The 10,660-nt window shown below is 38.7% G+C and overlaps 1 non-coding gene across 1 annotated transcript; it reads left to right on the top strand.

Annotated features, from left to right (window-relative positions):
* The first annotated feature begins 10,114 nt into the window (after positions 1-10,114).
* BDF20DRAFT_t168 lies at positions 10,115-10,186 on the top strand. Its single transcript has one exon. It is a non-coding gene; the product is annotated as a tRNA-Pro (tRNA).
* The last annotated feature ends 474 nt before the right edge of the window (positions 10,187-10,660 follow it).

The following is a 10,660-nucleotide window of genomic DNA, read 5'->3' as shown; positions in this document are numbered from 1 at the left end:
CATTTGCGGACAAGACGATACCAGTGATCTTCAAGGGGAAGTTGCCATGTATCCAGAATATCTTCAAATTTTTGAAGACAATCCTCAATATCCTCATAAACAAAAAGTTTATTGTCATAGACGCGAGCACTCCACTGAAAAAGAGGTAGATCATTAGGAACTACCGCCTTTTGAACAGCAGGCTTACTGTTAGTCGAAGACAAGGATATATCAGCAGACGATTGACCACTGACAGAAGACGTACTATTTCCTGAAGAAACAGAGGGAGAAGACAAATCTGAGCTAGATAACAAAGTCATACACCTTGCATCATGAGCCAAAATTGCTTCTAATTGCTCCATGTCCCTTAGGTTTTGTGCCAAACGATTACGGAGAGGTAACAGTTGTTCTTCCGGCAAGTTGCGTTTAGCAAGCAACTGCAAAGACAAGTTACGGTTTTCCATAACCATTTGATGTAGGCCTTCTTTGAGGGCTACTAAAGAAGATGAATCAGCAGAGGGCAAGTCAACCATCCCAGTTTTGTCGGAAGGGACAAAAGCCTCAAAAGAAGCTTCACCACCTTCAACTACAGGAGTAGGATCAACTACCATGGAATCATCCCCGTGTTGATTAGCAGCGGCACTGGATTCTTGATACACTGGGGCAGCAGCAGTAGCAATGTTGACAGGTACAACATTAGAATTCATATGAGCAGGAGACGTCGTAGTGTCGTCAACAAAAGAGAAAGATTCACCAGTAGTAGCGACAGAATGGTTATTATTGTTATTATCAGACATTTCAGGTAAGTGCAGATTGATAATGTTCTTGATATCGAATATTATAGAGTTCTTGTTTCGATAAGGTCAAAAAAAATGATATATCCAGTTACTTTGAAAGACTTATAAAAATAAAATAAGACAGTAAAAAATGACCAGACACAACAAAGATACTCTTTATTCAAGTTTGTTGAGAATGATACTTTTATATGAGAAACGGGGTTATTAACGGGTATTCAACTATTAATACAACTGAACTAAAACTATCATGAGAATGATAAGATCTTAGCCGCAAGCGGGTGTCAAAGTAGATGTGTGAGATATTCTTAAGTAATTTTGTAGACCAAGATTGTTGTATTTGCTTATTTAAAAAATTGATAACAGTTGTAAGTCGATGACTATGAACTTAGGTGTCTTTATTATTCTTCAGATGAAGTAGAAGGATTATTTACTTTGTGAGGTTTAATGGGAATTATATTATTTGAGGACGCGTATGCTAGTCACTAATTTCAGGTTCAGATGCTTATTGGGTGATTATCATACTTAGGCCTATATCTTGTTCTATGTTGTACATAACCTATATTAGATGCAATATAGATAGACCGTGGTAGAATGTATTCTCTACCTGGTTGTACGTACTCGAGTATTGTAGTTATTATCTCACCAAACACGTCATTACCCCCCTCCAGATGGAACATCGTCTGTTAAAAGTGGAGGTGAGGATACATATTTTGATTGTAGTTGCGTAATGTTTGTAGAAGTTATAATAAGGAATTGAGCGTGCACTCTCAAAGCCTAATATTTGATTCAATTTTGACGCATTTCTGTGAGCTTGCCATGATCAACCTGTATTCGTTGATTTGAGGACAGTGAATGAAGTGATTTGACATACATGTATGGTATGTTATCAATTGAGTAGTGTGCATACTATAGTTTAAAGTCAAACCAGATCCATTCAAGTTCATCTTGATGGGGATGAATGCCGTTAAAAACCCAGTGGGAAAAAAGGTACAACTCGAATGTCCCAATGATCTAGTCACTTTATAGTTTACTGCGTTTGCTACGACGCATAACACGACTCTCTGATGTTGAGGTGTGCTTATTATTACATCTCCTGCGTTTTCCATTTCCTGATGTGGAATCTGTACGCATATTTACTGTGTGCATGTCTTTTTCAAGATCATCTGCATCCATAATTCTCTTAAGCATCTGTGATTTCTTGTAATTTTTTGGAGGTGTATATCGTTCTTTTTCCTGATTCATATCTTCATGGGAGAGTTTAATTCCCAATCGTCTCCAGTATTCGTTGATTACTTCAGGATCAGTGAAGTTTTCAGGTGGAATCCAAGAGTCATCATCCTTGGTGTAATTTTTCCAGCGCACAAGATATTCCCTATTGCCTGGTTCTCCACGGTGATCTATAATTGCTTCAATTACATATAATTCTTCTGCAGGTATGATTTCCTCTTGTGATATTAACTTTAGTTCTTCAGGTGAATAGTTTCGAGACATTAATATGCCTTCTTCATCTTTTAACACATATGATCCACCTCGTGTTTTCCTGACTACAGTGTATGGTCCTTGATATGCAGGTGACAAATTGTTGTACCTGTCTCTTACCCTAACCATAACATGTCCTCCTTCAGGGTAGTCTATTATTTTATGCTTACCATCAGCAATGCTCTTCTGCTTGTCAGTATACAGTTTAGTTCGTTGAGCAATGGCTGGAAATATAATGCTAGACATGTAGTCAATTCTTTCCATCAATTCTTCATGAGTCATATATGACTTTTCTGTAGTTTCACCATTATTATCATAGCGGATAAAGTCATTCATCTTACGTGCAAACATAAGTGAGAATGGGGTAGAGTTCAATCTCTTGGACACTTTGTTATTAAGCATCAGTTGCACTGAAGGGACATAATAGTGCCAATCTTCACCGTTTCCTTCCATTATTTTCGCTAATACCTTTTTTGTGCTTTGCACAAACCTTTCACTTAAATTACTAGCTGGATGATAAGCGGTGATGTAACGCTTGTCAATTGCCATAAGCTTGAACATGCTGTTGATTATTTCATTCTTGAATTCAGTGCCATTGTCAGAAATAGTGAAATGACGTGGGTATCCTAATAATGAGAAGATCTTGATGAGAGCTTGAGCAACCACTTTGGCAGTTTTATCAACTAGTGGTTCCAGTATAACAAATCGTGTACAAATGTCTACTACAATGAGTAGGTAGGTATATTGCCCTTGATTGGATTTAAATGGGCCAGCCAGATCCATGGCATATGAATCACCAGGCATATAACTATACACTGGCTTCTGAGGGTTATATCCCTTTTTGTGTACATTGTACTTTTGGCATGTAGGACATTGGCTAACATACTTTACTGCATCTGCTAATAAGTTAGGCCAATGCATATCTTGGTTATGAATGTGCTTGACAATATGATCAGCACCAAAATGCCCGAATTTGTGAGCATCATCTAAAATATCCTGTCTGTCTTTTTCGTCGGGTGTAACATAATTTTTGTCTGAGAATTTTGACGGGTTCTGAACATAGAAGACTTTTACTTTTCCATCTTTTCTGACTGCTTTGTTCTTGCTTACTCTTTGCTTTTTGTCGAGATTGTGAGTTGTAAATGTCTCATCACCCCCCTCCAGTTCCAAGGTAGTCTGAAAAATTCGAGAGAGCTTGTCGCTGAGAATGTTCAGTATGCCAGGAACGTAAACGACATCAAAATCATAATCGAGAATCGTTCCCATCCAATTAATCATCATAGGATTGATGTTATCCTGTGTGAATAAGTATGTCAAACTGCGATGATCAGTGTGAACAGTGAAATGTCGGCCCCATAGAAATTTGTGAAACTTCTTCAACGCAAAAACGATCGCTAGCAATTCACGCTTGGTGACCGGATAGTTACGTTCTGAAGTGGAGAGCGAACGAGCCATGAAGCCATTGTAGATTATACGTTTAGTCGTGATGCCATTGGCATCAGTAGTAACATCTTCTTGATACAGCGCAGCACCAATACCAAAATTAGAAGCATCAGTAACTACATGCATGGGTTTGGTTGTGTCAACAGGTTTAAGTACAATGTTGGACATCAGAATGGCTTTAATGGCATCGAAGTGAGCATCTAGTTTTGGAGTCCAAGTGATGTGCTTAGAGCTTTCCAAATGGCGTAAACCATCCAATGGTGCAGTTAAGTGTGCAGCCAAAGGTAAATGTTCCCTGAAATAGTTAATTAAACCAAGGAATCGTTGCATTTGTTTGCCCGTAGTAGGCTTGGGGTATTCATGTAAATTGCTTAGCTTTCTGGGATCAAGAGATCGACCTTGTTCTGAAATACAGAAACCAAGAAGATATACGGATTTCATGCCTATATGACATTTTTCAGGATTGAGTATAAGATTACTCCGGGTGAGAGCTTGAATGGCCTGCTTAACGTGACTAAAGTGCTCTTCAACAGAACGACTAAAGATACAGACATCATCTACAAAGTGGTGAGTAAATTGTTTCATATCCTTGAATATGATATCCATTACACGGGAGAATTTGCTAGTGAGTGTTTTGATGCCAAATGGTGCACCAACATGGTGATAATGAACATTTCTGTGTGTGAATGTAGTTTTGTGTTGATCAGGTTCATAGATCTTGAAACGATTGAAGGCACTTTTTAAATCAAGTGTAGTGAATACAGTTGCACCTTGCATATCATGAAAGATATCGTTGATGAGTGGAAGTGGATATTTATCTTCCTCTATGAGAATTTTATTGAGTTCTCGAGGATCAAGGCATACACGATGAGCAGTGAGGTTGCCTTGAGCATCTTTTTTCTTGCTGATAGTTAAAGGGTTGTTAAAGCCTGTTGGTGTGTTAGACTGCACAATAGTGCCTTCTGATAACCATTTTTCTATATTGTCATCCACTACGGACATGAGTGTATCTGCAATAGGATACTGTTTCCTATAGGCTACTTTACCTTCAGGTGTAGACAAATGTACCACACTTTCAGGTAAATTACAAAATGAATTCTTGTCAATTTTCTGGTTTTCATCAATATACTTTTGCAATGCAGATAGTAAAGTTTTATGTTGCAATTCAGTGCCTGCATAAGAAATGTTGGGTTGGTATTCACGATCATCTATAGAATCATCATGGATAATCTTGTTGTCATCCCAATTAACAGCCACACCTGTTAAGGTTACGCCAATGTGTGGCATAAGATCTTTGCCAATTATGGCATCCATGCTATCATCATGTAATTCAAATACGTCAAAGGCATGCTGACAGACATGGCCATTGTACGAAATATTAAGCTTATTGGTTTGGCCTAATCTTTTAATAGTATTGTGCTTTTGTGCAAAGACAATATCGCCCTCAATCTCATTCAATTTAAGATTTTGAAATGTTTTATTTGACTTCAGAAGACTTTTATTTAGGATTGATATATCCGAACCAGTATCCAGAAGAGCCATCAGTCTTTGACCTTCTATAAGGATGGGTGAAAGAGGTGTCAACGGGCTTTGTTTCATAATGGCTTTTGAGGATTTATGATCCATTATAGCTGCTATTATGTACTTACAATCATCAGATTTTTGGTTTTTGAGTCGATTCAATTCATCCTTGAATTCATCAATGTCGTCTTCATGGAATGATTTGACAGGATGATGGTCCATGTCAATCATGTCAACGTCGTGTTCCTGTAGATTGTAATTTTTATCTTGTTTAACAACCATGTTGACGCGTTTAAATTCGCTATTTTGTTTATCATATGAAGGAGTATAATTCCTATGATTATTACCACGATTGTCATTTGTATGAGTCTTGAAATTGCTGTTCTGCAGCTTGATGTATGCTGCACAATTATTTCTGTGTGCCAAACTGAACGGCTCTTTGTTGCAATAGTGGCAAATATTGGTCGTAGACAACCTGTTATGAGGCGCCCAGCGAGATACATTACTGCCATTAGGACTATGCCTGAAAGTCTTTTGCATCCGAGGATTATGATCATCAGCTGCATGCTTACGTTTTCTATCATGATGTTTGATGGCATCATGACGACTCAAAGAATTATATTTCTTATTGTCACTGCTAGCCACATCATTATCTGATGTTGGTTTCGCTTTCTTATCCCTTTTTAAACCTTGTGCGTAGCTGTCTTTGTTACCAAAAGACACATAAACCTTTTTCAGTTCATTGCTGAGCATCACCTTATGTTGGTTGAAGAGTACTGCGGTTTCTCTCCAGGTTGCGGGAAAAGGATCTGTTTCATCAGATTTGTTGCCAGTGATCATGTTGATTTTGTCATATATGACTTTCCTAAACTGCTTTGGTAAACTGTTAAAGAATAACATCACAACCAACTTATTATCATTAACTTCCGTAAGCTCGTCAAAAAGATTTGTGAATCGGTCAACATAGTCCACGAAATCTTCATCAAATGTTGGTGATATACGAAGTAACCGTAATCCCTTTTGAAAGTTGGTTGTCTGTATATCAAACCTTTCAGTGATGAGTCGCTTCACTTGCGTCCAAGTGAGCTCCTCCTTCTTTTTTTCTATATTTTTCTTGTACCAACTAAAAACTAAATCAGGACATGCTGTGAATGACATACGTAATGCACTAAACCAATTATGTTCAATAGACTCATCTGTCATAAAATGAGTGAAGACACTTTCAAAAGTATTGAAAAATGCTTCTAATGATGGATATGATGTTCCATTGTCATTTTTCTTTGGGTCACCATTCTTGTTATTATGGACAAGGGTGGCGTCAATGCTGGTAATTCTGAAGTGCGGTATAACGCCCACAGGAATTGACTTTTTCATCAGATTGGTTGATATACCTTGCTGATGATCAGCATGGGCAGTAGGCTTAGCGCCTCCCCCGGATTGCAACATGTTATATTGTTGCAACAAGTCATTGCGTTGCTGCGTTAATATTTGCAGCTTCATGCTGGTGCTTTTTATATCAGCATCATTTATAGCATCACACAATTTTTCATTCAGTTGCATGATTTTTTTGTTGAGTACTGATATGTTACTCTGTATGTTGACAGTAACGTCTAAAACCTCTTTTTGAGGCTTAGCATTTTCTTCGACAGGGCTAGTTGCATTATCTGCATCACCCATGTCAACATCTTCCATGAGATCTTTCTCAATCTCTTCTTCCAACGTGAGTTCGAAGTCCAAAGGATTTTCGCTCCCACGCAGTTGTTGATCAATGTAGAACAACTTTGGTGAAGGTCTGCGACCAGAAGCAACGTCAACAAAGTTGGGTCTTTGATCCCCACTTGAAATGTTGTTGTTGTTGTTGTTGTTGTTGTTGTTGTTGTTGTTGTTACGTTCGGTGTTCATCGAAAAAAAATGTTGTATTTGCTTATTTAAAAAATTGATAACAGTTGTAAGTCGATGACTATGAACTTAGGTGTCTTTATTATTCTTCAGATGAAGTAGAAGGATTATTTACTTTGTGAGGTTTAATGGGAATTATATTATTTGAGGACGCGTATGCTAGTCACTAATTTCAGGTTCAGATGCTTATTGGGTGATTATCATACTTAGGCCTATATCTTGTTCTATGTTGTACATAACCTATATTAGATGCAATATAGATAGACCGTGGTAGAATGTATTCTCTACCTGGTTGTACGTACTCGAGTATTGTAGTTATTATCTCACCAAACACGTCAAAGATAGAACGAGACCGAAAAAGTCAGATAATCTTTATTTCAATTTTGAGAACATGAAGGCTTTATATATTTTTCAGAGAGTTAGCTGAGCTTATAGAGGATGTTAGGAAGATGTAGTTACAACCAATGAGTACTAATGGATCTAATGAGAGATTAGTGAAGGCGTGTTCTAACACTGTTATGGATCTGATACCAGTTTGACTTGTGAACAATTGCTTAATCGACAATTCAAGTCTAAGATGACAGCCGTTTATGCTGTGTTTAAATTAATTATTCTCACTCGTGTTTCGATACTGTAGACAGTGGTCGGGACATGACACTTCCAAAACCAACGATTGTTGGTTCGATTCCTGTACGCCGCTGATATATTTCAGCTTTGATCCCTTTCTCTCTGCTTCCTAGGGTTTTTTAATGCCGCTATCAAGGTGGTTCCCGGTCGGTATTGGTGTTTAAACAAGTTATGAATAATTGCGGTGCCCGCCCAGGCTTAATTAAGCAAGATCCCGAACCGCGCCCAAAGTCTTAGCCTACCAATTATAATGATTAGTTTAGCCCCTTCCCCCTTCCCCCCATTTAGATAGTATGCTTTTTCGCCCACCACGGCGCCCTGACCGACTCTATGCATCGCTCTATTCTCAACTCGAGCTGCCCCGGGCAATTTCTGATATGTAGTTTATCTATGTGCCCATTGGGTTTAAAAATTGTATAATAAAAAAATCCTTGTTTAAACGTACTAGTGCCTATCGAACGGATTCATTTTGATCCATTCAATACCTTGAAGCAGGCACTAAGATTAAGGGAGTTGAGAATGAAACCCAACTTCGTAAGTACTTAGGATTCTCTTTTAAAGTGCAATTACTAATAGTTAAAATATAGGCAGCGATTCGCAAATTGCGCAATTTGTGAATGCAATCTTTTTAGTTGATATGGAAGGATACATGGATTACGAAGAAAAACAAATTTCTGGAGAGGATATCTTTCAAATTGTAGATTTATATACAGACAAATTTGAATCTGTATCTAATTTTATACAATGGTGTAAAGGAAAGGTGAACTTTCTTCAAATACCTTGTTTGAGAAAGAGAAACAAATCTGGAGGCACATCTAGAATGAGGGAGTTATACGTTTTGAAATCTGAATTACATGGTAGTCTTATAACAATTAACTTTATGAGCGTTTACATACTCACTTTTTTCTGTTGTAGAAAACGTAGTGAAGAACATTGCTACAAGATTGCTTGATTTTCAAAAGCACATGGAAAATCTGAAGAAGGACTTTGTATTAGTCGGATACGCGCGAAAGTCAATAAAATCAGCAGAACATCGGATCAAGAATATCCAGAGGATGGTTGACAATCTATATGTAATGATATGTAATGATATACAGTATTAGACGAAGACATTGATCTTGAGCCTTGTCGAGCAGTTTAGTATCTATAGCACGGAAAAGAGAAATGGCTAGGCCATATTCCATTTTTGGTCGGATGAGCATCGTGTATAGTCTAATAGCGATTAGCTTGGAAAAAGAGGAAGAGCCAAGGCCCAAGGGCTGAAGGCCACTGCGCATAGCATGTAGGGCATTTTGGATATTTCGCTTTAACAATAAAGGTGTATCGAGCTGTCCTTTACTGTTGATAGGCATCCCTAAGTATACAAATGATTTCGCACAAGGCATTGCCGTATTGTATAATTTGAGCGGTCGAGTTCCATATTGGGTGGGGGAGTTAACGATAACGCATTTCGCCGGATTCCATCGATATCCGAGCTTAAGAGAGTGTTCTTCCGCTTTTTTGAGTAGGCGAGGCATGAGGTCAGCCGTGGCAATTAATACCACATCGTCGGCGTAAAGTAGGCAGTTAACCCAAACACCACCATAGTCACGTTTGACGGATCGATCAAAGGCATGGTTCACAGGTATCCGCACCGTTCGTAGAAAGCTGGGGAGAGAATTGATATAAATTGAATATAAAAATGGAGACAAGATAGAACCTTGTAATACTCCTGTCACTGGGTGGAAGCTGGGAGACGGACAGTTTTGTACCAAGACCTGGATAGAGACGTCGTCAAACAAGCTTTGTAGCAGATCAAGGAGGGGGGAGGAAATGTGCAATTCAAGAGCACGCCATATAATGGCGCGATCTACGGTATCATACGCTGATTTTATGTCTAGAAAAGCCAAAACCGGATGATCACCCAGATGATCAATAGCATGTTGTTCACACAATTCATGAAGACACAGGGCCTGATCCAAAGTACTCCGATGGGCACGAAAGCCACCTTGTACGATATCTAAAGAAGGGGCAGTAGATGCTAGTGTGTCTTGTATGCATAACTCCAGGAGTTTCCTAAATACAGATGTCAAGCTTATCGGTCTATAGTTGCTCGGATCAAGCGTATCGCCTTTTTTATAGATTGGTATAACTTGTGCGGTAGTCCAATCGGTAGGTACTGTGGCCCACTTCCAACACAGGCGAAAGAGGAGAAATAGGATGGGCGTGAGGTCTTTGGCAATAGGTAAGAGCATTTCAGTTTGAAGATGATCCACTCCTGGAGCTTTGTTACGTGATAGTTTTTTGAGAAGCATGGTAGATATATGGTGAATGCTGAAGGGGGAAGCATGTTGTGCAGCATTTGCTTGATGGAAGGGGTGAGGGCCCAAGGCTTCTTGGTTTAGTGGTATAATTCTCGCTTAGGGTGCGAGAGGTCCCGGGTTCGATTCCCGGAGAAGCCCTTTTGGTATCTTAGACGTACGTGGTGTGTGTAGCATCCATGCGGGATTATGTTGTTATATACAGTGTTTTTCTTCCGTACGAGACACTTTTGAATTTTTAGTGGATAATCTGAGTTTTATTTGGAGACGTTTCTAAGTAAACCAGGATACGAATTGAAATATCCTATGAGACCAGATAAGATTTCTTAGGAGACAAAAATAAAATAAAAACTTCATCTTAACAAAACTTCTCTATCTAAGCATCTGTCCCAAAAAGTTTCGGAGTGTCTGATCCAACCTAAGCAATCCTCTACAGAGACTGACAGGCAGGCTTGCTTAATTCTAGGAGTTAAGTTATCATTGGAATCTAAAGGGTTTCGTCGAATGATACTTTTAATTTTGGACCAGCACTCTTCGATAGGATTTAGAAAGGGTGAATATGGTGGCAGGAAAAGAGGCTTGTAACCACGTGAATTGATTGCTTTCACGACAAAT

Source organism: Mycotypha africana (assembly GCF_025528875.1).
Source record: "Mycotypha africana strain NRRL 2978 chromosome Unknown BDF20scaffold_21, whole genome shotgun sequence".
Lineage (NCBI taxonomy): Eukaryota > Fungi > Mucoromycota > Mucoromycetes > Mucorales > Mycotyphaceae > Mycotypha > Mycotypha africana.
The sequence above is the reverse complement of the archived record's forward strand: the minus strand, read 5'-3'. Positions and strand labels throughout refer to the sequence as shown.